Source organism: Hypanus sabinus, chromosome 3 (genome assembly GCF_030144855.1).
Source record: "Hypanus sabinus isolate sHypSab1 chromosome 3, sHypSab1.hap1, whole genome shotgun sequence".
Lineage (NCBI taxonomy): Eukaryota > Metazoa > Chordata > Chondrichthyes > Myliobatiformes > Dasyatidae > Hypanus > Hypanus sabinus.
Genome location: NC_082708.1, coordinates 185,620,355 through 185,648,338, shown reverse-complemented (window position 1 = coordinate 185,648,338; position 27,984 = coordinate 185,620,355). Strand labels below are relative to the sequence as shown.

Here is a 27,984-nt window from a genome sequence, read left to right as displayed (position 1 = left end):
ATGGAAATGAATAATCAGTCGATGTTTCGGGCTGAGACCATTCATCAGTGCTTCATGAGTTCCTGCTGAGTTCCTCCAGCATTTTGTGTGAATTATGAAGTTAATTAATTAATTCTTTATTTAATTAAAATTTTCTTCAGAATGAAGGTGAAACAGATGAAGTCCAAAATTATTATCTTGGCCTGTGAACGTTGAGGAACCATGGTAATATAGAGGTTAGTGCAATACCATTACAGCTTGGGACGTCGGAGTTTGGCGTTCAGCTCTGGGCTCCTCCATAAGCAAGTTTGTACGTTTCTTCCTGTGAGTGTGTGGGTGTATTCCCAGTGCTGTGATTTCTTCCCACATTCCAAAGATGTATCGGTTAATTGGTCATTGTAACTTGTCCTGTGATTAGATGAGGATTACATTGGTGGTTTGCTGAGCAGCGTGGCTCGAGGGGCCAGTTCTATGCTGTATCCCTCAATAAGTAAATAAAAATAAGTGGATTTGTTTTGTCTCATGGGGGCCCCTCTCCCTGAGAACACTCTGCTTTGTGACGCTGAAGGGCAGGCAAATAAGATCTGCTGTCGGCCATAAAACATGAAATTTGAAATTGAAGAGAATGGATGGGTAACTAATTGGGCCCAGGTGTGTGTGTTGCGGGCGGTCTATTCACTACAGTGATGATTAAGAAGCCAGAAATGGGGGATGGAATTGTTCTTTTAATGATCTCATTGCCTAGAGATTATAAATTCATTACTTTTGTCATTCATTTCAGAAGCAAATCTGTCATCATTTCTGTTGATGATCAAAGCTGTGTCGGTGATCGGGAGTCGTGAGAGATTGCGGGTACTCAAAAGCGGAGCAGCAAACAAGATGGACGCCACGGTAGGGCAGCTTCTCTTAAAAAATTCCTCTCCGTGCCTCGTGGCGCGTCGGTGGCAACCTTGCTGTTTCTTTAGTATTTGTCTCGTTTCCATGAGGCTGAGTTGCTAGCTCGACTCTCAGCCCAGCACAGAAGGAAAGCGTGCAAGGAGCCAACCGGTTTCGAAAGCGGGACTACTCACCTCAAAGTCTGGTGCGAATCCCTCCACCGGCCAGCAATAGGGTAGCGGTTAGCATGATGCTATTACTGCTCAAGGTGTTCTGGAGATCCATTCTGATGTTCTCTGTAGAGAGTTTGTGTGACCCTCCCGTGGAATGTGTGGGTTTCCTCCAGGTGCTCCAGTTTCTTCCCACTATCCAAATATGTACAAATAGTTAGTAGTTCATTGTCAATTGTTCTGCGATTAGGCTAGGGTTAAATTGGCATGTTGCTGGGTGGTTCAGCTCGTTGGGTCAGAAGGGCCTGTTCTGCACTGTCCGTGTAAATATTATAGAATAACAATAAACACCGAAGGAACTCGGCAGGTCAGACAGCACTGACAAAGAGAAATCAACAATAAACATTTCAGGTTGAAACCCTTCACCTGCACTGAATGAGCAGAGGGAGAGAGCTGGTATAAAGGGATGCTGGCAGGTGAGGGGCGCTAGGTGGAGGAGAGGAGAGTGGGAATACCATCGTGTAGCAGTTAGAAGAATGATTTACAATGCTAGTGATTGTTTCAATTCCTGCCACCGTCAGTAAGGAGTTTGTTCATTCTCCCAGTGACTGTGTGGGTTTCCTCCTCCTGCACCAGTTTCCTCCCACAGTCCAAAGACGTATGATTAATAAAGGTTAGTGAGTTTCGAACAAGCAATGTTGGTGCTGGGAGTATGGTGACACTTGCTGGTTGTTTCCTGCACAATCGTGTACTGTTTTGGTCACAGTATTTTACAGTGTTTCACTGCTTCAATGTACATGTGACAAATAATCTTTCATCTTCTTTTTCTCTTTAAGTAATCCTTATTTTTTATTCTTTAAAGATGGAACCACAACCTCTTCTTCTCTTTCCCTTCCTCCAACCTTCCAAAAGGCGTGCCTCTTTCTAACCTTGCTCTGCATCCATAAATTTTGGTCTCTTTCTCTCTTGCCTTCTATCTGTAACTCCTCAAACTCTCTCTCTCTTCATTCTCCATCTGCAAACTCTGCATTTCTCTTTCCCCTCTTTCTCCCTCTCCCACTCCCTCACCCCTCCCCTCTCTCTCATCCTCCCTCTCCCTATCATTTTCTCCCTATTTCCTGCTCACTCCTGCTCTCTCCCCATCTCTCCCCCTCTTTCCCCCTTCTCTCCCCCTCTCTCTCCCCCATCTCTCCCCCTCTCTGCCCCTTCTCTCCCACTCTCTCTGCCCCTTCTCTCCCCCTCTCTCCCCCTCTCTCCCCCTCTCTTCCCCCTCTCTCCCCCTCTCCCCCTCACTCTCTCTCTCCCCCCCTCTCTCTGCCCTCTATCTCTCCCTCAGTCCCTCTGCAGAATATGTTGAGCAGAGCCGAGATGGCTGTCCATCGATTCACTGTGCTTTCACCTATTCGCTTTGCACTGGCATCTGGCAGAAAGTCTGCCAACAGGACAATAAAATGGGGAGACTTATTGGCCTTGGGAGTGCTGACAATCCAGACCATATATGTACAGGAACAGTGCACGGTTTATCACAGCACAATCAAAAAAGCAGTCAGATCACTGCCAGGGAACTTTCTGTGTTGCTTCTCTGAGCCACAGTTACCTTATGTGGAGTGTTTCTGTCTGGTTAAAACATTCCAGGATTTTTTTCCTCTACACAGAGAGCAGTCATGGTTTGAAAGGCAGAGAATGGCTAGAATGAGCCGGATTTCAGAGCATTTATCTGGGTGGTTAATTCAATCCCAGCAGTGTTATATGTCAGCCCCAGCTCTGGATGTTCCAGGCTGATGCTGGGGAGTGCCACTCTGTCGTCAGTGTTGGCCTCCGAAACTGTAGAACACAGATCCCAGAACACTGCACGTAGAAAACTTCTTTCACAAATTTACAGATGTACTGTGGAGATCGTTTTTTCTGGTTGTATCACTGTTTGGTATGGAGGGGCCACTGCACAGGATTGGAAAAGGCTGCAGGAAGTTGGCAACTCAGCCTCCTCCGTCACGAGCACCAGCCTCCCCAGCCTCCAGGACATCTTCAAAAGGCCATGCCTCAAAAAAGTGGCATCCGTCGTTAAGGATCCCCGTCACCTAGGACATGCCCTCTTCTCACTGCTCCCATCAAAGAGAAGGTAAATGAGCCTGAAGACACCCACTCAACATTTCAGGAACAGATTCTTCCCCTCTGCCATCAGATTTCTGAATGGATAATGAAGCCATGAACACCACCTCACTACTTTTTTTTTTGCAGACTCAATGGGTCGAATGGCCTACTTCTGCTCCTATATCTTATGGTCTAAGTCCAGAGCAACTCACACAAAAGGCTGGAGGATCTCAGCAGGTCAGGCATCATCTATGGAAATGAATAAACAGTTGGTGTTTTGGGTTAATGAGGGGTCTCGGCCCGGAATGTGAACAGTTTATGCCTCTCCATGGATGCTGCCTGACCTGCCAAATTGCTCCAGCACTTTGTCTGTAACTCCACATATTCATGTGTCTCTTTAAGAACAGTTCAACAGCCACTGTTTTATCTGCTTGGTTTAGGCATCCACCACTCTCAGTGTAAAAATCTTGCCGCACTCATCTCCTTCCTCTCCAGCCCTTTACTTTTCCCACCCGCCTGGCTTCACCTTTCAGCTTCTCCTCCTTCTACTTCTCCCCCCTTTTTATTCTGTCATATTCCATCTTATTTTCCCGTCCTGATGAAAGGATCTAGACCTGGAACATCAACTATCTATTCACTTCCATTGAAGCGGCCTGACTTGACGAGTTCCTCCGGCATTTTATGTGTGTTACATTAAATCAGGGGTTCCCAACCTTTTTTATGCCTTGGATCACAACCATTAAATGAGAGGTCTGTGGACAGGTTGGGAACATCTGCCTTAAATGGATGTGTTCTTTATGGATAATACTCTCTAATCCAGGCAGCATCCTGGTAAATCTCATCTGCACTATCTCCAGAGTCTCCACATCTTTGCCCTGATGGTGTTACCAGAACTGCACACAGGGATCTGTTCTGGGACCACTGCTCTTTATGAACTTTACAAATTACTTGGATGAGGAAGTAGAAGGGTGTGTTAGTAAGTTTGCAGATGGTGCAAAGGTCGGTGGAGTTATGGATAGTGGAGGAGATTGGTTACGTGAGGACATCGACAGACCATAATACCATAAGATATGGGAGCAGAATTGGTTCTGTTGGCCTATTGAGTGCTCCACCATTTCATCATGACAGATCCAATTTTTCCTCTCAGCCCCAATCTCCTGCCTTTTCCCTGTATCCCTTCATTCCCTGATCAATCAAGAATCTATCAACCTCTGTGTTAAGTATACATGAACACTTGGCCTCCACAGCTGCATGTGGCAGAGAATTCCACAGATTCACCACACTCTGGCTGGTCTTAGACACTCCCATCATAGGAAACATCCTCTCTACATCCACTCTGTCTAGATCTTCCACCATTTTGTAGGTTTAAGTGACGTCATTTCTTTTGAAACCTCATTCCTGTGAATTCTAGTGAATACAGGCCCAGAGCCATCAAATGCTCTTCATGTGACAAACCAATCAATCCTGCAATCATTTTCGTGAGCCTCCTTTGAACCCTCTCCAGTTTCAGTATATCCTTTCTAAGCTAAGAGGCCCAAGCCTACTCACAATACTCCCAGAGAAGCCTCATCAGTGCTTCATAAAGCCTCAACATTACATCCTTGTTTTTATATGCTCGTCCTCTTGACATGAATGGTAACATCACATGTGCCTTCCTTACCACAGATACAACCTGAAAATTAACTTTTAGGTTGACTGCAAATTCTCTTGCACTTCAGTTTTTTTTGTATTTTGTCTCCATTTAGGAAATAGTCAACCCTTTCATTTTTCTACCAAAGTGCATGACCAACACTGTATTCCATATTCCATTCCTTTGCCCATTCTTCTAATCGGTCTAAGTCCTTCTGTAGCCTCTCTACTTCCTCAAAAGTACCTGCCCCTCCACCTGTCTTCATATCATCAAGTCAAGTCAAGTCAACTTTTATTGTCATTTCGACCGTAACTGCTGGTACAGTCCGCAGTAAAAGTGAGACAATGTTTTTCAGGACCATGGTTTACATGACACAGTACAAAAACAAGACTGAACTATGTAATAAAAAAAAACAGAGAAAGCTACACTGAGTACAGACCTACATTGGACTGCATAAAGTGCACAAAAACAGTACCGGCATTACAATAAATAATAAACAGGACAGTAGGGCAAGGTGTCAGTCCAGGCTTTGCGTATTCAGGAGTCTGATAGCTTGGGGGAAGAAACTGTTACATAGTCTGGTCGTAAGAGTCCGAATGCTTCGGAGCCTTTTCCCAGACGGCAGGAGGGAGAAGAGATTGTATGAGGGGTGTATGGGGTCCTTCATAATGCTGTTTCCTTTGCAGATGCAGTGTGTAGTGTAAATGTCCGTGTTGGCGGGAAGAGAGACCCCGATGATCTTCTCAGCTGACCTCACTATCCACTGCAGGGTCTTGCGATCTGAGATGGTACAATTTCCGAACCAGGCAGTGATGCAGTTGCTCAGGGCACTCTCAATGCAACCCCTGTAGAATGTGATGAGAATGGGGGGTGGTGGGAGATGGATTTTCCTCAGCCTTCACAAAAAGTAGAGATGCTGCTGGGCTTTCTTTGCTATGGAGCTGGTGTTGAGGGACCAGGTGAGATTCTCCGTCAGGTGAACACCAAGAAATTTGGTGCTCTTTACGATCTCTACCGAGGAGCCGTCGATGTTCAGTGGGGAGTGGTCACTTCGTGCCCTCCTGAAGTCAACAACCATCTCTTTTGTTTTGTTCACATTAAGAGACAGGTTGTTGGATCTGCACCAGTCCGTTAGCCGCTGCACCTCCTCTCTGTAAGCTGACTCGTCGTTCTTGCTGATGAGACCCACCACGGTGGTGTCACCGGTGAACTTGATGATATGGTTCGAGCTGTGTGTTGCAGCACAGCCGTGGGTCAGCAGAGTGAACAGCAGTGGACTGAGCACACAGCCGTGGGGGGTCCCCGTGCTCAGTGTGATGGTGTTGGAGATGCTGCTCCGGATCCGGACTGACTGAGGTCTCCCAGTCAGGAAGTCTAGGATCCAGTTGCAGAGGGAGGTGTTCAGGCCCAGTAGGCTCAGCTTTCCAATCAGTTTCTGAGGGATGATTGTGTTGAATGCTGAACTGAAGTCTATGAACAGCATCCGAATGTATGTGTCTTTTTTGTCCAGGTGATTTAGGGCCAGGTGGAGGGTGGTGGCAATGGCGTCATCTGTTGAGCAGTTGGGACGGTACGCAAACTGCAGGGGCTCCAGTGGGGGGGGGGGGCAGCAGGGTCTTGATATGCCTCATGACGAGCCTCTCGAAGCACTTCATGATGATGGATGTGAGTGTAATGGGACGGTAGTCAGTTAAGCAGAACACTGAAGACTTTTTCGGCACGGGGACAATGGCGGCGGCCTTGAAGCACGTTGGAATGGTGGTGCTGCTCAGGGAGATGTTGAAGATGTCAGTGAGAACATCTTCTAGCTGGTCTGCACATCCTCTGAGCACTCTACCAGGGATGCTGTCTGGTCCAGCAGCCTTCTGTGGGTTGACCCTGCACAGGGTTCTTCTCACATCGGCCATGGAGAGACACAGCACCTGGTCATTCACAGGAGGGGTGGACTTCCTCGCCGCCACGTCATTTTCCTGCTCAAACCAGGCGTAGAAGTTATTCAGCGCATTTGGGAGGGAGGCATCACCTGCACAGTCAGGTGATGTTGTCTTGTAATTGGTGATGTCCTGGATCCCCTTCCACATGCGCTGCATATCATCTGCAAACTTTGCAACAAAGCCATCAATTCCATCATCCAAATCATTATAACTTAAAAAGAAGTGGTCTCAACACAGAGCCCTGTGGAACACCACTGGTCACCGGCAGTGGCTCCCTTTATTCTCACTCTCTGCCTCGTGCCAATCAGCCACTGCTTTATCCATGCTAGAATCTTTCCTGTAATACCATGGGCTCATAGCTTGTTAAGCAGCCTCTTGTGTGGCACCTTGTCATTGGCCTTCTGAAAATCCATGGAACAATATTCTCCTTTGTCTATCCTGTTTATTATTTCTTCAAAAAATGCTAATAGATTTACCAGACAAGATTTTCTCTTGAGGAAACCATGTTGGCTATGGCCTATTTTATCATGTGCCACCAAGTACCCTGAGATCTTATCCTTAATACTCAACTCCAACATCTTCCCAACCACTATTGTCAGACTAACTGGTCTATAGTTTCCTTTCTTCTGCCTCTCTCCTTTTTTGAAGGGTTGAGTGATATGTTCAATTTTCTAGTCTTCCAGAAAAACTCCGGAATCTAGTGATTCTTGAACGATGATTACCTTTATCTACTTCATGACCCCTGATACCTGCAACTTCCACCGTACTCCTAGTGTCTTCCAAAGTGAAGACTGATGCAAAATACTTATTCAATTCATCCACCATTTCCTTGACCCCCATTTCTACCTCTCCAACATGATTTTCCGGTGGCTGATATCCATTTGTGCCTCCTTTTTACACTTTATGTATCTGAAGAAACTTTAGGTATCCCCTTTAATCTTATTGGCTAACTTACTAACGTATTCCATCTTAACCTTCTTAATGACTTTTTTAGTTGCCTGCTGTTGGTTTTTAAAAGCTTCCAAATCCTCTAACGTCCCACTACGTTTTACTTTATTATATGGCCTCTCTTTGGCTTTTTTGTTGGCTTTGACTTCTCTTGTTATCCACGGTTGTGTCATCTTTCCTTTAGAATACTTCTTCCTCTTTGGGATGTATATATCCTGTACCTTCTGAATTGCTTTCAGAAATTCCAGCTTTTGCTGCTCTGCCATCATCCCTACTAGTGTTCTTTTCCAATCAATTCTGGCCAACTCCTCTCTCATGTCTCTGTAGTTGTCTTTACTCCACTGTAATACTGATACATTTGACTTTAGCTTCTCCTTCTCAAATTTCAGGGTGAATTCTATCATTTTATGATCACTTATCCCTAAGGATTCTTTTACCTTAAGCTCTCTAATCAATCCTCATTCACTGCACAACACCCAAAGCAAAATAGCTGATCCCCTAGTGGGCTCACCGATGAGCTGCTCTAAAAAGCTGTCTCATAGGCACTCTAGAAACTCCCCCTCCCAGAATACAGCACCAACCTGATTTTCCCAATCTACCTGTACAATGAAGCCCTCCATGACTTGCCCTTTTGGCATTCATTTTCTATCTGCCATTGTAATTAATCCTTATTACTTTTTGGGATTCTGTATGAAACTCTGGTCAGAGTCTTTTTACCCTTGCAGTTCCTTAGCTCTATTCACAATGATTCAACATCTTCTAACCCTAGGGCACCTCTTTCTAATTATTTGATTTCATTTTTTACGAATGGAGCAATGCCGCCCTCTCTGCCTTCCTGCCTTTCCTTTTGATAGGATGTGTATGCTTGGAAATTAAGCTGCCAGCTATAATCTTTCAACCATGTTTCAGTGATGTCTACAACATCAAACCTGCCAATCTGCAACTGTGCTGCAAGTTCATCTCCCTTATTCTGTATACTGTGCACATTCAAACACACCATCAGTCTTGTATTTACCCTTTCTGATTTTGTCCACCTTTTACATTGCAACTCATCCTGCTGACTGCAATTTTGCCCTATCAACAGCCTCTCCTCAATACACATTGCATCTGTTTGTAAACCAGCTACCTCATCTTCAGCACCATCATCGACCTTTCCTACGATATTTCTTGCATTGAAATATACACAGCTCAGGACACTGGTCACACCATGCTCAACCCTTTGATTCCTAACTTCGTTCGAGGTCTGCCTTCACAACCTCTCCACTGACTTTTCTGGTTCCCATCACCCTGTGACTCTAGTTTAACCCCCCCCCCCCCATGCAGCATTAACAAACCTTCCCACTAGGATATTAGTCCCCCTCCAGTTCAGGTGTAAACTGTCTCTTCTGTATCGGTCCCTCCTTCCCTGGAAGAGAGCCCAATGATCAAAAGTCTTATGCCCTTCAATAGACAATAGGTGCAGAAGTAGACCGTTCGGCCCCTCGAGTCTGCACCGCCATTCTGAAATCATGGCTGATCATTCACTATCAATACCCAGTCCCTGCCTTGTCCCCATATCCCTTGATTCCCCTATCCATCAGATATCTATCTAGCTCCTTCTTGAAAGCATCCAGAGAATTGGCCTCCACCGTCTTCCGAGGCAGTGCATTCCACACCTCCACAACTCTCTGGGAGAAGAAGCTCTTCCTCAACTCTGTTTTAAATAACTGACCTCTTATTCTCAATCCATGCCCTCTGGTACTGGACTCTCCCAACATCTGGAACATATTTCCTGCCTCAATCCTATCATATCCTTTAATTATCTTAAACGTTTCAATCAGATCCCCTCTCAATCTCCTCAATTCCAGCGTGTACAAGCCCAATCTCTCTGCGTAAGACAGCCCTGCCATCCCAGGAATCAACCTAGTGAATCTACGCTGCACTTCCTCAATTGCCAGAATGTCCTTCCTTAAACCTGGAGACCAAAACTGTACACAATATTCCAGGTGTGGTCTCACCAGGGCCCTGTACAAATGCAAAAGAACGTCCTTGCTCTTGTATTCAATTCCCCTTGTAACAAAGGCCAACATTCCATTTGCCCTCTTCACTGCCTGTTGCACTTGCTCATTCACCTTCATTGACTGGTGAACTAGGACTCCTAGGTCTCTTTGCATTTCTCCCTTACCTAACTCAATACCGTTCAGACAATACTCTGCCCTCTTGTTCTTGCTTCCAAAGTGGATAACTTCACATTTATTCACATTGAATGACATCTGCCAAGTATCTGCCCACTCACTCAGCCTATCCAAGTCTCCCTGTATTCTCCTAATGTCCTCTTCGCATGTCACACTGCCACCCAGTTTAGTATCGTCAGCAAACTTGCTGATATAGTTTTCAATGCCCTCATCTAAATCATTGACATAAATCGTAAAGAGCTGTGATCCCAATACAGAGCCCTGTGGTACCCCACTAGTCACCTCCAGCCAGTCTGAGAAACACCCATTCACTGCTACCCTTTGCTTTCTATCTGCCAACCAGTTTTCTATCCATGTTGAAACCCTGCCCCCAATGCCATGAGCTCTGATTTTACTCACCAATCTTCTATGTGGTACCTTATCGAATGCCTTCTGAAAATCTAGGTACACAACATCTACTGGCTTACCCTCGTCTAACATCCTTGTTACACCCTCAAAAAACTCCAACAGATTAGTCAAGCATGATTTGCCCTTGGTAAATCCATGCTGGCTCGGCCTAATCCTATTTCTGCCATCTAGATGTGCCACTATTTTGTCCTTAATAATGGACTCAAGCATCTTCCCCACGACTGACGATAGGCTAACAGGGCGATAGTTCTCCGTTTTCTCCTTCCCTCCCTTTTTGAAAAGTGAGACAACATTAGCCACTCTCCAATCTTCAGGAACTGATCCTGAATCTAAGGAACATTGGAAAATGATTACCAATGCATCCGCAATTTCCTGAGCCACCTCTTTTAGAACCCTCGGATGCAGGCCATCTGGACCCGGGGATTTATTAGCCTTCAGTCCTACCAGTCTACTCATCACAGTTTCTTTCCTAATGTCAATCTGTCACAATTCCTCTGATATCTTATGACCCTGGCCCATCCATACATCTGGGAGGTTGCTTGTGTCCTCCCTGGTGAAGACACATCTAAAGTATGCATTAAATTCTGTTGCCATTTCCCTGTTTCCCATAACAATTTCTCCCAATTCATTCTTCAAGGGGCCAACATTGTTCTTAACTATCTTCTTTCTCTTCACATAGCTAAAAAAGCTTTTGCTATCCCCTTTTACATTCCTGGCTAGACTGAGCTCATACCTGATTTTTTTCTCTCCGTATTGCTTTTTTAGTTAAGATCTGCTGTTCCTTAAAACTTTCCCAATCATCTGTATTCCCACTCATCTTAACCCTGTCATACTTCTTTTTCTTTAATGCTATACAATCTCTGACTTCCTTTGTCAACCACTGTGGCCCCTTCCCCCTCTTTGAATCCTTCCTTCTCATTGGAATGAACTGCATTTGCATCTTTTGTATTATGCCCAAGAATATCTGCCACTGCTGATCCACTGTCTTTCCTGCCAGGGCATCCGCCCATTTAACTTTGGCCAGCTCATCCCTCATGGCTCCGTAGTCTCCTTTATTTAATTGCAACACTGACACCTCTGATCTGCCCCTATCCCTGTCAAATTGTAGATAAAAACTTATCATGTTATGATCACTACTTCCTAATGGCTCCTTTACTTCAAGATCACTTATCAATTCCTGTTCATTACACATCACCAAGTCCAAAATAGCCTCGTTCCTGGTTGGCTCAAGCACAAGCTGTTCCAAAAATACATCCCTTAGACACTCCACAAACTCCCTATCCTGGGGTCCAGCACCTACCTGATTCTCCCAGTCCACCTGCATGTTGAAATCTCCCATAACGACTGCATTACCTTTAGCACATGCCAATGTTAACTCCCTAATCAACTTGTACCCAATATCCACGCTACTGTTTGGGGGCCTGTACACAACACCCATTAGGGTCTTTTTACCCTAATGGGTGTTCCTCATGAGCTGTTCCTCAGCTCAATCCACACAGACTCTACTTCCCCTGTTCCCAAGTCACCTCTTGCTAAGGACTGAATCTCATTCCTCACCAACAGGGCCACCCCACCCCCTCTTCCCATATTTCTGTCTCTACGATAGCACGTATACCCTAGTACACTCAATTCCCAGACCTGATCCCCTTGCAGCCATGTCTCCGTTATCCCAACAATATCGTAGTTCCGCATTTTCATCTGAGCTTCAAGCTCATCTGTCTTATTTCTGACACTACGCGCATTCAAGTATAGAATTCTTAGCCCATTCCTCCTCTCTTTGCTTAAAACACTGTCTATTGTACCTAACCCAGCTCCTTGAACTTCCATCGGGCTAATTGCACCCTGAATTTTGATGACCTTATCAAGATCACCCAAACCTTCTACACATTTAACCTCATGCTCCTTCTGACCAACCCTCTGGATCTGGATCCCTGCCCCCTGCACATCTAGTTTAAACCCCCCCGAGCAGCACTGGCAAACACTCCTGCAAGAATGTTAGTACCCCTCCGGTTCAGATGTAGACCGTCCCTTCGAAACAGATCCCAACGTCCCTGGAACAAAGACCAATTATCCAAAAACCTGAACCCTTCCTTCCTGCACCATGCTCTCAGCCTCGTATTAATGTGCATAATCATTCTATTCTTCGCCTCACTCGCACGTGGCACAGGTAGCAATCCCGAGATTGTCACCCTGGAGGTCCTGCCTTTCAGCTTCACTCCTAACTCCCTGAACTCTCTAAGCAGAACCCCCTCACTCACCTTACCTACATCGACCACTACATCTGGGTTCATGCCCTCACTCTCAAGAATAGCCTGCACCCGATCTGAGATGTCCCGGACCCTGGTACCAGGGATGCAACATACCATCCGAGACTCCCGATCTGCCCCACAAAATCTCCTATCTGCCCCCCTAACTATACAGTCCCCTAAAACTATCGCTCTCTTCTCTTCCCTCCTCCCCTTTCTAGTTGAGGGTTCAACCTCTGTGCCAGAGGCAGGACCACTACAACTCATTCCTGGTAGGTCATCCCCATCAACAGTATCCAGTACGATATACTTATTGTTAATGGGAATGGCTGCAGGGGTGCTCTGCTCTCTCTGCCTGCTCCCCCTGCCTCTCTGGACCGTCACCCATCTGCCTACTTCTTGGATTTTTGGTGTGACTACCTCCTGATAACTCCTATCTATCTCTGCCTCTGCCTCACGAATGATCCGTAGTTCATCCAGCTCCAGCTCCAACTCCCTAACTCGGGCTGATAGGAGCTGCAGCTGGATGCACCTCTTGCAGGTGTGGTCATCAGGGACAACTGTGTTGACCCTGACCTCCCACATACTGCATACGGAGCACACCACTGCTCTGACTGTCTCCCCCATACCTGAACTGGATTAATAGAATGTCTAAAAAGCACCTAGCGACCTTACCTTCTTCCCCTCAGCGAGCAATCACACAAGCTTATCGAAGTCCCCTTACGCCGAAGCCCACTTAGCCAAAGCCCAAGACTCTGCTTTCACGGACTCCGCTGCCCGCTCGACGCTGACGTCACTTGCGCCTGCGCAGTTCCCCCTCCTCCACAGGTATTGACCAGGTAGGCTTAAATCCTACCTACACGGTCGAATTCTCTGAGCTCCCAGCTGAATCACAAGCTGTAACTTGCTCCCGCTTCCTCCTACACCAACTCCTCAGCCACGTATTAAACTGTGTAATCTTCCTAGATCTGGCCTCATTTAGACATGACATGGGTAGAAATCCTGAGATCACAACCCTGGGGGCCCTGCCCTTTAACTTAGCACCTAACTCCCTTTGCAGAAACTCGTCACTTGTCCTGCCCATGTCATTGGTACCTACTTTGACCATGACTTCTGGCTTTTCACCCTCCCACTTAAGAATACTAAGAACGCGATTCGAGATATCCTGGACCCTGGGACCAGGGAGACAACATACCATCTGCGAATCTCGTTCTCGCCCACAGAACCTCCTATCTGTACCTATAACTAATGAATCCCCTATCACCACAAAGTGCCTCTTCTCTCCTCTTCCCTTCTGAGTCACAGAAGCCAGAGACCCGGCCACTGTGACTTTCCTCTGTTTGGTCATCCACCCCAATGGTATCCAAAGTGATATACTTGTTGTTGAGGGGGATGGCCACAGGGAGTGGGGGGAGGGGAGAGAAACAGCACGCTGTGGTCTCAGGGGATTTGTTAAAGGGCAGGACCAGGGTTGTGATCTCAGGATAACCATCTCGTCTCCTGTGTCCTGCACCTTGGGTGTAACTACTTCTCTGTATGTCCTGTCTATCAGCCCTCATTTCCAGCCCCAGCGCCTTAACACAGATGGATGTACTTGTTGCAGTTGTAGTTGTCAGGGACACTGGAGGTCTCCCTACCTTCCCACATCCCACAAGAAGAGCATTCCATCACCTTGCCTGGCGTCTCTACTGTCCTAACTGAGCAGATATAAGAGTAGAGGAGGAAAAAAACTTGAGCTTTTCTTTCCTTTGCTTTCTCTGACTGAAGTCCTGAGATCACCACTCTGTTTATGTCCACTCAGACAATGGCCACTGCACTTGCCCTGCCTTCCTTTACTTTGCTCTTACTAATCAATCCCAAACGTCAAAGCTCTTTTTTGCTGCCATGACCTGCTGCTGCCTTTTTATCCTCAGGCAGTGGACCTGATTGAAGACCCCTCCTCTCCAGACTTCCGACGTCTGGTTTGGCTGCTGAGTGCAGAGCTGGGCTGAGAAGTGGCAGATAAGAGTTTGATCTGGAAAAGTGTGAAGTGATTTACTTTGGAAGGCTGACTTTGAAGCAGAGCGCAGGGTTAATGTGGCCTCCGTTGGTCGTGGTTGACCATGGATACTGCGCCTCAGGTAGTCACTGGGGGTGGCTTCTGCAGGGCGCAAGCCAGGGCAGAGTTGATATGGAGATCGGTCTGTTGCCCATGCAGTGGGACCCCCATCTCCATGCTGACGACGGGTCCAAAGGAACGACGAGAGTCGATATGGTTTGGTGCCAGCAGCATCGTAGGAGTTACCGTGCCGGTGCTGGGTACAGCAGTCAGCCACCTTCGGGACTCCGACTCCGGATTTTTCCTCGGGGTTTACTCCCAAAGCCTTTCCCGTGAGCGGGTACAGCCGCAAGGCAGCGGAGGTTTGAAATTGAAGTTTTCCCTCTCCTGGATGAGCTACCATCCGTGGTTAACGAGCCCCATCTGCCCAGAGTGACTGGTTTTAAGGTGCCAGTGGTCTGCCTTTGCCCCTTCTGTCAGTGAGAACAGCTCCACCAGGCATAAGAACTATGCCACATGTTGGCCAGGAGTTGGACTTGGTTGTCAGAGGCTGTTTGAGACACACGCCATGAAGAGCATTTGTTTAGCAGTGGGAGCTCGTCCCCACCACCACCCTTCGGCTATGACTACCCTTGGAGCCAAAGAGCGCAGGGTTAATGCCAGGATTATTAGCGGTGTGACGTAAAACAATGTTGGGATCTACATCCATCGTTCATTCGTTGTGTAAGACATGGGCAATTCTGGTTTTTCCAAGATCATGATTGTTCTTGGCAGATTTTTCCTCAGAAGAAGATTACCTTCTTCTGGGTAGTGTCTTTACAATATGGATGACTCAGCAATCATCAATATTCCCCAGAGATTGTCTGCCTGTTGTCAGTGGTCGTATTACCAGCACTTGTGATATGCACCAGCTGCTCATACGACCATCCACCACCTGCTCCCATGGCTTCATGGGACTCTGATTGGGGTGAGGGGGTTTGGTGGGTGCATAAATCAGGTGCTACACCTTGCCCAAGGGTGACCTGTGGGCTAGCAGAGGGAAGGAGTGCCTTACAACTTCTTTGGTAAAGATATACCTCCACCCCACCACCCAACACATCCATCGATTCCTCAAAGTTACCGCGCGTTGATAGGGTTGTTAAGAAGGCGTTTGGTGTGTTGGCCTTTGTTAGTCTGGGAATTGAGTTCATGAGCTGTGAAGTAATTTTGTAGCTCTATAAAAATCTGCTTAGACCACACTTAGAATATTGCATTCAGTTCTGGTCGCCCCATTATAGGAAGGATGTAGAAGCTTTAGAGAGGGTGCAGAGGAGATTTACCAAGATGCTGCCTGGATTAGAGAGCATGGATTATGAGGATAGATTGAGCGAGCCAGGGCTTTTCTCTTTGGAGAGAAGAGGGATGAGAGATGACTTGTGTATTAGATTATAAAAGGCATAGATAGAGTGGACTGCTGGAGACCTTTCTCTCCGAGCAGAAATGGCTAATGCGAGAGGACATAATTTTAAGGTGTTTGGGGGAAAGTCAGAGGTAGGTTTTTTACACAGACAGTGGTAGGTGTGTGGAACACACTGCTAGGGGTGGTGGTAGAGGCAGACACGTTAGGAACATTTACGTAGGCACATGGATGATAGGAAAATAGACAGCTATGCAGGAGGGAAGGGGTAGATTGATCTTGAAGTAGGTTAAAAGGTCAGTACAACTTTGTGGGCTGAAGGGCCTGTACTGCACTGTAGAGTTGTATGTTTTATTTTCTCCCTCTGTTCTGATCATGATGCTAAGTTAAATGAATCCTTTCTGCTTGCATGTGATTCAATCTCTGTATATTCGTGTGTCTGTCGAAGAACCTCCTCAGCACTGCTTCCTCCAGTGGGATTATATCCTCGTTTACTCCTCTTTAGGAGTTTTGGGCCTCTTATCTAAGAAAGGATATGCTGACATTGGAGTGGGTCCAGAGGAAGTTCAAGAGCATGATCCAGGAATGAAAGGGTTAATGTCTAAGAAGTATTTGGTGGCTCTGGGCTCGTACTCGCTGGAGATTAGAAGAATGAGGGATGATCTCGTTGAAACATACCGAATACTGAAAGGCATAGATAGAGTGGAGTAGATAGATGTGGAGAGGATGTTTCCTACATTGAGAAAGTCCAGGACCAGAGGGCACAGCCTCAGAATAGAGGAGTGTCTCTTCAGAACAGCAAAGAGGAGGAATTTCTTTAGCCAGAATTCACTGCCATGAACGGCTGTGGGGGCCATCACTGGGTATATTTAAAGCAGAATTTGATAGGTTCTTGATTAGTCAGGGTGTCAAGGGTTACGGGAAGAAGGCAGGAGAGTGGAGTCCAGAGACTTTATAAATCAGCCATGAATCAGAATTAGAATCAGGTTTAATATCACCGGCATATGTCATAAAATTTGTTAACTTAACGGCAGCAGTACAATGAAATCCATGATATATAAATATAGGGGAAAAAACTGAATTATAGTAGGTATACAGTATACAGTATATGTCTATTAAGTAAATGGTGCAGAAATATAAAGTAGTGTTCACGAAATCAAGGTTCATTTAGAAATCGGATAGCAGAGGGGAAGAAGCTGTTCCTGAATCACAGTGTGGGCCTTCAGGCTTCAAGTTTCTGCAACTTACTTCAATCTTGTGCAGTAGAATGGCATAGCAGATTCGATGGGCCAAATGGCCTAATGCTGCTTCTAAATGTTTTATGGTGTTTTGATTTATATAAGGGACTAAAACTGTGCACTGTATTCCAGATGTGGCCTCAACCACATCCTGCACAACTGTAATAAAACCTCTCTGTACCTCAGTGTGCTGCAGAAGGTGCCATATAAATGCACTCTTTATTTCTTGGCCTGTTGGGAGCAGCTAGGATGTAAAAGAGTTGTGAGATCGGCAGGTCTTGAAACCAGGGCACAACATTTCTGCTCTGTACTTGACGTCCAATGTTTAGTTTAACACTATTTGCAAAGTCTATGATGTATTTCTGTATGAGAAGAATCTAATTTTAGGAATGATTAAGTATGCAAGTAGGTTTCATGAGATAATGAGATTCTAAGCTGTAGGCTCATTAATCTCCCTGAAGTTCGGAGACTGAAGACTGACGATGGGGAAAATCAGCCTTCAAAATGATTGTTAATGATTCTTCTTCAGTTGCAGCTCCTCTGCCTCCTCACCTTCTCCCTCCTCCAGAATATCTGGGGCAAAGTAATCTCCTGGGAGAGAGTGACTATGAGCATGAGTTATCATGGATCCTTGAAGCGTGGTGGGATCCCCGGGAAGAGAATGTACCATCCCCGAACATATTGCAACACGGGAGCACACTTTAGTCAAACTGCCCTTTATAACTTCAATTTCCATAAGAAGTTGGAGCATTGGCCCATCCAGTCTGCTCTAACATTCAATCATAGCTATTATCCCTCTGAACTCCAGGGTGTAACCTTTGACACCCTGATTAACCAAGAACTTATCAACCTCCCCTTTAAATATACCCAGTGACTTGGCCTCCACATGGCAATGAATTCCACAGATTCACCACGTTCTTTATTCTGAGGTAGTGCCCTCTGACCATAGACTTGCCCACTATTGGAAACATCCTCTCCATGTCCACTCTATCCTGGCCTTTCAATAAATGGTAGGTTTTGATGATAGCCCTTCTCTTTCTTCTAAACTCCAGCAAGTACAGACCCAGAGACATCAAATGCTTCTCATATGATAAACCCTTTTGTTCCTGTGATCATTCTTGTGAATATCCTCCGAAACTTCTCCAAGGTCAATGTCATGAACCCTGCGGGCCTTTGCCCCTGTATTTGTTAATTGTTGTCTTCTCTAGAGTTGTTAAGCCCTTGTGCTTTCTGTTTAATGTTGTCAATTTAGTTTTGACTGGCAGGGGTTTTCAGTGTACTGTTATTATTTAAAGCAGACTCCTGATTTGTGCTTATTGTGGGTCCTTCTGTGTCACAGTCCTGACCGTTAATTCCCCATATTCTCCTAATTTCCTTGATGGTGGCACGCCTAGTTTTCATCAAGACCTGCAGGATAAGAACCCCGGCCTTGCACCCACTAGTTGCCAGATCGTTGGTTTTGCCAGTGTGGTAAGTAATGTCTCCCGGCCGCTTAGGATTGTGTGTTCTATGTTTTGCTTCAGTACCAAGATTTGCCTGTGAAACTCTGACTCTCCGAGTGAAGATAAGTTTTCTAAGTTCAACTCCAGTTCTGAGGTTTACCTGTGAAACTCTGTCTCTCCGTGTCAAGATAGTATTCTAAGTTTTACTCCAGCACCGAGTTTTAACTGTAAAACTCCCTCTCTCCGTGCTAAGAAAAGCTTTGTCTGCCACTTCCTTTTCTACACTCCGTGTCAAGGTAAGTTCTACCTGTCTCCTGCTGCCCTGCACTCCCTCCTGTTTGCCGGTCAATGCTCACACCATGTCTGCATCCTAACTCAATCTCTGTGCCTTTGTCGTGCATTTGGGATCACCTCATTCCGTGCAACATTGTGTGTCACTAGAGAATGATTTGTCCCGGAATGTTGCTTGGTTGAGCCACTGATATTCTGTTGGAATTCCAATGAATGAACTCTTGTTCTGTCTCTACATGGGAGTCAGTTGTTCCTCCACACCTGGGTTCAGTCACCTGTCAGCGCACACCTTGTGTGACAGCCAGAACATCTTTTCTTAGATAAAGGGCCCAAAACTGCTCACAATACTCCAAATGCGGTCTGACTGATGCCTTATAAAGCCTCAGTGTTATTGCATCTCCCTTTGTAGGAAAAGTTGCTTCCTGATCTAATTCTGGTCAGTGAGATTAGTATAGATGGGTGCATTGGTTGGTATAAATATAGTGAGTAGAAGGGTGTTGGTATAAGTTGTTACACCGAGGTACAGTAAAGTGCTTTTGTTTGCCTGAAATCCAGACAGATCATTCCATTTACACTCAGTGGCCACTTATTAGGCACCTTATGTATCTGATAAAGTTGCTGCTAAGTGTATGTTCGTGGTCTTCTGCTGCTGTAGACCATCCACTTCAAGGTTCGATGGGCTGAGTGTTCAGAGGTGCTCTTCTTCAAACCACTGTTGTAACATGTAGTTACTTGAGTTGCTTTCGCCTTCCTGTCAGCTTGGACCAGTCTGGCCATTCTCCTCTAACCTCTCTCATTAACAAGGTGTTTTTGCCCACAGAACTGCTGCCCTCTGGGTGTTTTGCAATATGCTCTATAAACTGTAGAGACTGTGGTGGGTGAAAATCCCAGGAAATTAGTAGCTTCTGAGATACTCAGACCTTCCCATCTAGCACCACCAATCATTCCACAGTCAATGTCACTTAGACCACATTTCCTTCCCATCCTGATGTTTGGACTGAACAACGACGGAATCTCTTGACAATGTCTGCATATTCTTGCAATCTTAGGGAGAGCTATTTCCCATACCAAGCATTGATGCCTCAGGAGATGCCTGTTTCCATGTCGTACAACTATGATTCACTTTGCAAAGCCTGAGTCAGAATCAGGTTTAATATCACTGACATATGCTGGGAAATTTGGTGTTTTTTGGCAGCAGTATACTGCAATATATAATAATAAATAAACTAAAAATTACAATGAGAAATATGTTTGTAAAAAATTAAATAGAGTAAGTAGAGCAAAAAATATTGTGTAGTGTACATGGATTCATTGCCTATTCAGAAATCTGACAAAGGAGGGGAAGAACCTGTTCCTAAAACGTTGAGTGGAGGCCAGGTCGTTGGGTATATCTAAGGCTGAGCTTGTCAGATTCTTGATTTTAAGGAGCAGACACAAGGAAATCTGCAGATGCTGGAAATTCAAACAACAATACTCACAAAATGCTGGTGGAACACAGCAGGCCGGGCAGCATCTATAGGAGAAGCACAGTCGACATTTTGGGCGTTTAGTCCTGACGAAGGGTCTTGGTCCGAAATATCGACAGCGCTTCCCCTATAGATCCTGCCTGGCCTGCTGTGTTCCACCAGCATTTTGTGTGTGTTGTCAGATTCTTGATTGTTCAGGGCATGAAGGGTTACTGGGAGAAGGCAGGGGACTGGGACATGAAATGGCAGAGCAGACTCGATGGGCCAAATGGCCTAATTCTGCTCCTATGTCCAACTGTGAGTGATTGTATATACTGTGTTTTTCACCTTGGCCCCGGAGTAATGCTGTTTCGTTGGCTGTATTCATGGGTATTCATGTATGGTTGAACGACAATTAAACTTGAACTTGAAACTTGACCCAAAATATCGCAAAAATTCTTCACTCCACCCACGGCAATGCTTAGTGCACTGAGTTCTTCCAGCAGTTTTCTCTTTACATCCATTTAACACAGAGTCATACAGCACAGAAACTGAGTGAAAGGTTGACCCTCTGGTTCCAATTACATCCCTCCACTCTTGCCTTAAACCTATGCTCTCTCGTTTGTGATTCCCAAACCCTGGATTACGAGGGGTGATTGATGAGTTCGTGGCCTAAGGTAGAAGGAGTCAATTTTAGACAACCTAGCTCATTTCTGTTTCAACATAGTCCCCTCCTACATTCACACACTCAGTCCAGCGGTCATGGAGCATACTGATCTTGGACCTCCAGAAAGAGTCCACATCATGGTTGATTGATAAGTTTGTGGCCTACAGTAGAAGGAGATGAGTTATACAGCTCTCGTTACATGCACATGCAGTTCAACTCTGAGTGATCATGCAGAAAGTTTGAAGTCAAGGCTCACTTAATGGTGCTGGATTACACCATGGAATTCAGGACCCTCATAGTAGAGTGCGGCTGGAATGCAGAATACAGAGACCATCATAGTCTCTCAGAGGACTTGCAAGAAGAGAAAGCTTCATCACTTTGGCCCTTTGAAATGTTAAGCGTCTCATGCAACAGCCCTTCAGATCATCAGCCAGAACCACAGTCCCATTCCCAGAACCACTTCAGGCTGTAGGACCCTCATCATCAATGCTTTTAGAATCCGTGCAGGTTGGGAGAGCTCCTTTAACCATCCCACCACTCCAAGGGTGCAAGAAACAACTTGTACACTAACTGCGGAGCTGCCAATTACCCAAGCATCAAAATGCACACTGTGTCCAGGAAACAATATCTCCAGGTAGAGATGAGGGACTTTCTATCTGGTAAACTCCCCTGGCCCCTTGTTCCAGCACCATAGCCTGACCCACTTTCTCGGTTCTCCTCTACACTCCTATGGCTCTATGACCTGGAGAATCTGGGGGATCTCTTGGGGTCTAGGATAGTCAGAGTGCTCACAAGACTTATGCTCACGAGCATCAGAGAGCACCACAAGTCCATTCAGCTTCTTCGTATTGACTCATCCAACACTCATCAGATCTTGGGTTACTCTTGGCTTTCCACTTTGCCGGGTCATCCTAAGCTGGGGATCCTCCCACCAGACCACCTGCCTACAAGCTCAGGTGACTTCACCATGGAGACAGAGGAATCTCTCGGCCTCACCAAGCTCCCACAGGAAAACCTCCCACAGGTGACTTAGCCATCACCTTCAGTAAAAGGGAACCCAGCACCCTGCCACCTCACAGATCACACAATTTCATGATCAACCTCCACCTGGTCACCACCCCTTCCCAAGATCATCTGTTCTCCCTCTCCCCTCCTGAGAACCAAGCCATGGATAACTATATCGTCAAAGCGCTACAGCACACTTCATTCGACCATCCCAGGCCCCAGCTGGTGCAGGGTTCTTCTTTGTCAAAAAGAAAGATGGGCGTCTCTGTCCCTGCATTGACTACTGTGGACTCAATAAACTTGCCGCTAAGAACTGCTACCTTCTCCCTTCAATGGTTAGTGCACTTGAAACACTCTGCAGAGCACAGACCTTCACCACAACCTGATCCGCATTTGCTAGGGAATGGGTGGAAGATGCCGTCCCTAACACCCACTATCCAAGGATGTAGTGCTGAGGCTTTATAAAACACAAGTGAGGTCTCAGTCGGAATATTGTGAGCAGTTTTAGGCCCCTTATTTAGGAAAGTATGTGCAGACATTGAAAAGGGTTCAGAGGAGGTTCACAAGAATGATTCTGGGAATGAAAGGCTTATCATATGAAGAGCAATTAATGGCTCTAATGTTTATTTGCTGGAATTTAGAAGAACAGGGGGCCGGGGGGAATCTCATCAAAACCTGTCAAATGCTGAAAGACCGAGAGTAGATGTGGAGTGGATGCTTCCTGTGCTGGGAGAGTCAAAGACCAGAGGGCACAGCCTCGGAATAGAGGGACATCCATTTAGAATGTAGATGGGGAGGAACTCCTTTAGTCAGAGAGTGGTGAATCTGTAGAATTCATTGCCACAGAGGGCTGTGGAAGTCATTGAGAATATTTAAAGTGGAGGTTGATAGGTTGATTAGTCAAGGCATCAACAGTTACAGGGAGAAGGCAAGAGAATGGGGCTGAGAGGGAAATAGATCAGCCATGATGAAATGGCAGAGCGGACTCGATGGGCTGAATAGCCTCATTCTGCTTCTATATCTTATAGTTTCATAGCTGCTACGAGTACTCAGTCATACCTTTCAGACTTTCTGACATTCCGGCCATTTTCCAATGAGATCCTCTGAGACATGCTACACAGATATGAATTCGTCAACCTTGATGGCATCCTCATCTTATCCAAGGACCCTCAAGACTGCATCTGTCACAATAGTCCTTCAGTGTTTCCGTGAAAGCCAGTTTACTGCAGTTAGAAAAATACTATTTCCACAACGCAGTCATTTCCTTCTTGGCTTCCATCCTTTCACCTGAAAGCATAACCATAGAGCCAGAGAAAGTGTGTGCCATCATTGAATGGACCTAACCACACCCTGTCAAACAGCTACAGTGTTTCTTGAGCTTCTGCTGCCAGTTCATTAGAAACTACAGCCAAGTCACCTCCCTCATCAAATCACGTACCTCAAGGATAACCTGGTCTGCTGCCGTGTATCACGCTTTTGAAGAGCCCAGGAGGTGCTTCACCACTGTTTCCACTCTCTGCCATCCAAACCCCTCTGGACCTATTGTGGTAGAGGTGGGCACATCTGACATGGGTACTGGGGCTATCCTCTCCCAGTGAGGGACTTGTGCCTTCTTCTTGTGCAAGTTCAATTCTACCCAGTGCCATTATGGAGTAGGAGACAGGGAGCTACTTGCTATCAAGTGGGTCTTGGAGGAATGGGAATATTGTCTGATCAGAAACACTGACCCCCCCCCCCCCACCCCCGAGCTGTCACTGACCATCAGGATGTCATATCAATAAAACAGACCTGCCAACTCAACCCACGCCAGGCTTGCTGGGGCCTGTTCTTTGAACAATTAAACTTCACCATTACCTACCGACCTGGCCCCAAGAACATTAAGGAGGATGCCTTGTCACAACAGCTGAAACGGAGATCGACCCTCAGCCCATCAATCCATCCCCTGAGATCTTCGCCCCGATTGTCTGGGATTTTGAGGAGCAGATCCACCAGGGCCTACAGCTTTAGCCTGCTCTTGCTGACACAAATGACAACTGAATGTAAATGCCAGTGACCGCGTGCTAGAAAGGCACTCTAGTGGGCCCACTCCTCACCACCCTCCGACCATCTAGGCATGTATCAGCCCCTGGATTTTCTACAACTCTTGTTCTGGTGGCCCACCAGGATCACAGATGTACTTCAATGTGCCCAGTCCAATTTCCTCCATCTAGCAGCCCTCTAGGCCCCTGGTCCCCCAAATGCCTGTGGTCCCCAAGCACCATGGATCTCATCATGGGTTTGCCACCTACTAATGGGGCCATAGTGATCGTGGCAGTGGCAGAATAGTACTCCATGGTGGCCCACTTCATTGCTCTCCCCAAACATCCATCAGCTGCTGGGATTATGGACCTGATTCTCCAACATGTAGTTTACCTCCATCGTTTCCCTCAGGACTGTGCCGGACTGGGGCCCACAATCTGTCTCCAACTCCTGGTGAGCCTTCTGCTCCCTCCTCTGCGCCTCAGTGAGTTTGTCCTCTGACTGTTATCCGTGGACTGACAGTTCACCAGAAATGGCCAATCAGCAACTGGAGAAGTTTCTGGGATGCTCTGCCACCTCTAACCCTTCTACATGGAAGCAGCATCTGCTCCAGGCCGAACTGTACCACAGTCTACACACCTCCTCTGCCTTTGAAGTGGCTACCATGGCTACCAACATCCGTTGTGGCCCATGGAGGAGCAAACAGTGGAGGTCTCATTTGCTAATGCTGGAATGCTTGGGTACTGAGACTATCCTAACTGCACTTGGCAGATTCTCTGGCCTGGAGATTAGGTCTGGCTGTCCACCCAAGATCTGTCCTTGTTCATTGGTCACTTTAAGACGACCCATCACATCAATCCAGTGTCTTACCATCTCCAGCAGCCACTGGCCCTCAGGATCACACCTACCTTCCACATGTCCTTGGACCACTCACCCAGCTGAGCCTGCACCTCTGGAGCCTAGGACAGTGGAAGGTAGTCCAGTGTACACAGTTCACATGGATACATGTTGTTGTAGACAGGGTTTGCTGTATCTGGTTGACTGGGAAGGGTATGGTGCGGAGGAGAGGTCTTGGGTGTCATCCAGTTTCATCTTGGATCTGTTGCTCATTGAGGAATTTCTCTAGGCCCAGCTGGATTGTCCTGGACCATTGTGTACTGGTTGTAAGGGGGTGATTGCTGTCAGGCCTGCAAAGGCAGGCATCTCCCAGTCTCCAATTAATGAACAGGAGTCACTTACCATTCGTTTCCAACTCATCACCTGCAGCCTATTCAAACCCAGCTCTCAGTCACAGCCCTTTGTTCAACCATCAAACAAGTCAGCCTCAACCAATTGCTCCAAACCTTCAGTTACCCTGTTGCTTTGTCATGTAAAGTATCCATTCTCTCCTGTATTGTGGCCCCTTTTGGCTTCTTATTTTGCAATTTGTTAGTAAAATATTGTGTCTGCTAAATCACTTCCATTGCTCTGCTTTTGGGTTAAATCTCCTCTACATTTCCTGACAATCTTACTTGAGAAAAGATAAAACACGAGGAAATCTGCAGATGCTGGAAATTCAAACAACACACACAAAATGCTGGTAGAACACAGCAGGCTAGGCAGCACCTATAAGGAGAAGCACCCTCGACGTTTCGGGCCGAGACCCTTCGTCAGGACTAACTGAAAGGAAAGATAGTAAGAGATTTGAAAGTAGTGGGGGCAGGGGGAAATGCAAAATGATAGGAGAAGACCGGAGGGGGTGGGATGAAGCTGAGAGCTGGAAAGGTGATTGGCGTAAGTGATACAGAGCTGGAGAAGGGAAAGGATCATGGGACGGGAGGCCTCGGGAGAAAGAAATGTGGGGGGGAAGCACCAGAGGGAGATGGAGAACAGGTAAACAACTAAATATGTTAGGGATGGGGTAAGAAGGGGAGGAAGGACATTAACTGAAGTTAGAGAAGTCAATGTTCATGCCATCAGGTTGGAGGCTACCCAGCTGGTATATAAGGTGTTGTTCCTCCAACCTGAGTTTGGAGTTTGACAGTAGAGGAGGCCATGGACCGACATATCAGAACGGGAATGGGATGTGGAATTAAAATCTGTGGCCACTGGGAGATCCTGCTTTCTCTGGCGGACCGAGCGTAGGTGTTCAGCGAAACGGTCTCCCAGTCTGCGTCGGGTCTCACCAATATATAAAAGGCCACACCGGGAGCACCGGACGCAGTATACCACACCAGCCGACTCACAAGTGAAGTGTCGCCTCACCTGGAAGGACTGTCTGGGGCCCTGAATGGTGGTGAGGGAGGAAGTGTAAGGGCAGGTATAGCACTTGTTCCACTTACAAGGATAAGTGCCAGGAGGGAGATCAGTGAGAAGAGATGGGGGGGACGAGTGGACAAGGGAGTCGCGTAGGGAGCAATCCCTGCGGAAAGCAGAGGGGGGGGGGGAGGGAAAGATGTGCTTGGTAGTGGGATCCTGTTGGAGGTGGCGGAAGTTACGGAGAATTATACCTGGAGGCTGGTGGGGTGGTAGGTGAGGACAAGGGGAACCCTATCCCGAGTAGGGTGGCGGGCAGATGGGGTGAGGGCAGATGTGCGGGAAACGGGAGAGATGTGTTTGAGAGCAGAGCTGATGAGAAAAGATATCTTGGTTTTGGAGGTGGTGCAGAGGAGGTTCACCAGGTTGATTCCAGAGATAAGTGGGGGGGAGTGGTTAACCTATGAGGAGAGGTTGAGTCGCCTGGAACTGTACTCACGGGAATTCAGAAGAATGAGAGGGAATCTTATGGAAACAATAAAATTATGAAAGGAATAGATAAAACAGAGACAGGAAAGATGTTTCCACTCGTAGGTGAGACTAGAATGAGGAGACATGGCTTCAAGATTCATGGGAGTAGATTTTGGACAGAAATGAGGAAGAACTGCTTTTCCCAGAGAGTAGTGAATCTGTGGGATTATCCGTGGGTAAGCAGTAGATAATACCTCATTAAATATATCTAAGACACAGTTAGATAGATATTTGCATAGAAAGAGAATTTAGGGTTATGGGGAAAAGGTGGAGCTGGATGCACAGCAGATCAGCCATGATCTTATTGAATGGTGGAGCAGACTCAATGGCCTTATGGCCGAATCCTGCTCCTAGTTCTACATTCTTATGTTTAAAGAGCTGTGACCTCCCTCCAACTCCCCACAATGTAGCTTTACCAATTCACCATTTATAGGATTTAGAACGAATGATGCCATGGGCCTGCGATCTGTACAGCACCGTACAGACCCTTCAGCCCATGATGTGGTGCTGACCTTTTAGCCTTATTTAAGGTCAATTTAACCCTTCTCTCCCACATTACCATCCATTTTTCTATCATCCATGTGCCTATCTATGAGTTTCTTAAATAACCTTAATGTATCTTCCTCTACCACCAACCCTGGCAGTGTGTTCCACACACCCACCACTCTCTATGTGAAAAAAACTTAATTTGGACGTCCCCCCCACCAAATATTCCTCTAATTGCCTTAAAAATATGTCCTGTTGTATCAGTATTGCTGCCCTGGGAAAAAGGCACTGACTGTCCACTCAATCTATGCCTCTTGTAATCTTATACATCTCTATCAAGTCACTTGTCATCCACCTTTGCCCATAAAAATAATGAGAATAATTTTTGGTTATGGGGATTATCATTGGTTTCTGCTTTGTTCTGGTCAATCAGGGATCATCTGCAAGGAAATCATACCTTCTTCAAACTCTATCTGCCCCTTCACAATATGGTTCAAGGGGTTTGATTTCATATCAGGGAATGTATACAATACAGAACCTAAAACCCTGACTCTTCACAGACATCTACAGAACAGAGAGGGAGAAAGAGAGAAAAAAGAATGAATGACAGAGAACGTCAGAGCCCCAAGGATCCTCCTACCTGCTCTGTCTTCGCGGGACACATCAACTATCAGGGAATTAGTTTGGACTTCGGGTTTAATTAACCCATATTACTATGTTCTGGGCTCACTTACA

The 27,984-nt window shown here is 46.4% G+C and overlaps 1 long non-coding RNA gene across 1 annotated transcript; it reads left to right on the top strand.

The window, feature by feature from the left end:
* The first annotated feature begins 93 nt into the window (after positions 1-93).
* LOC132391956 (uncharacterized) lies at positions 94-27,917 on the top strand. Its single transcript, XR_009511394.1, has 3 exons — positions 94-215; positions 761-870; positions 27,810-27,917. It is a non-coding gene; the product is annotated as an uncharacterized LOC132391956 (long non-coding RNA).
* The last annotated feature ends 67 nt before the right edge of the window (positions 27,918-27,984 follow it).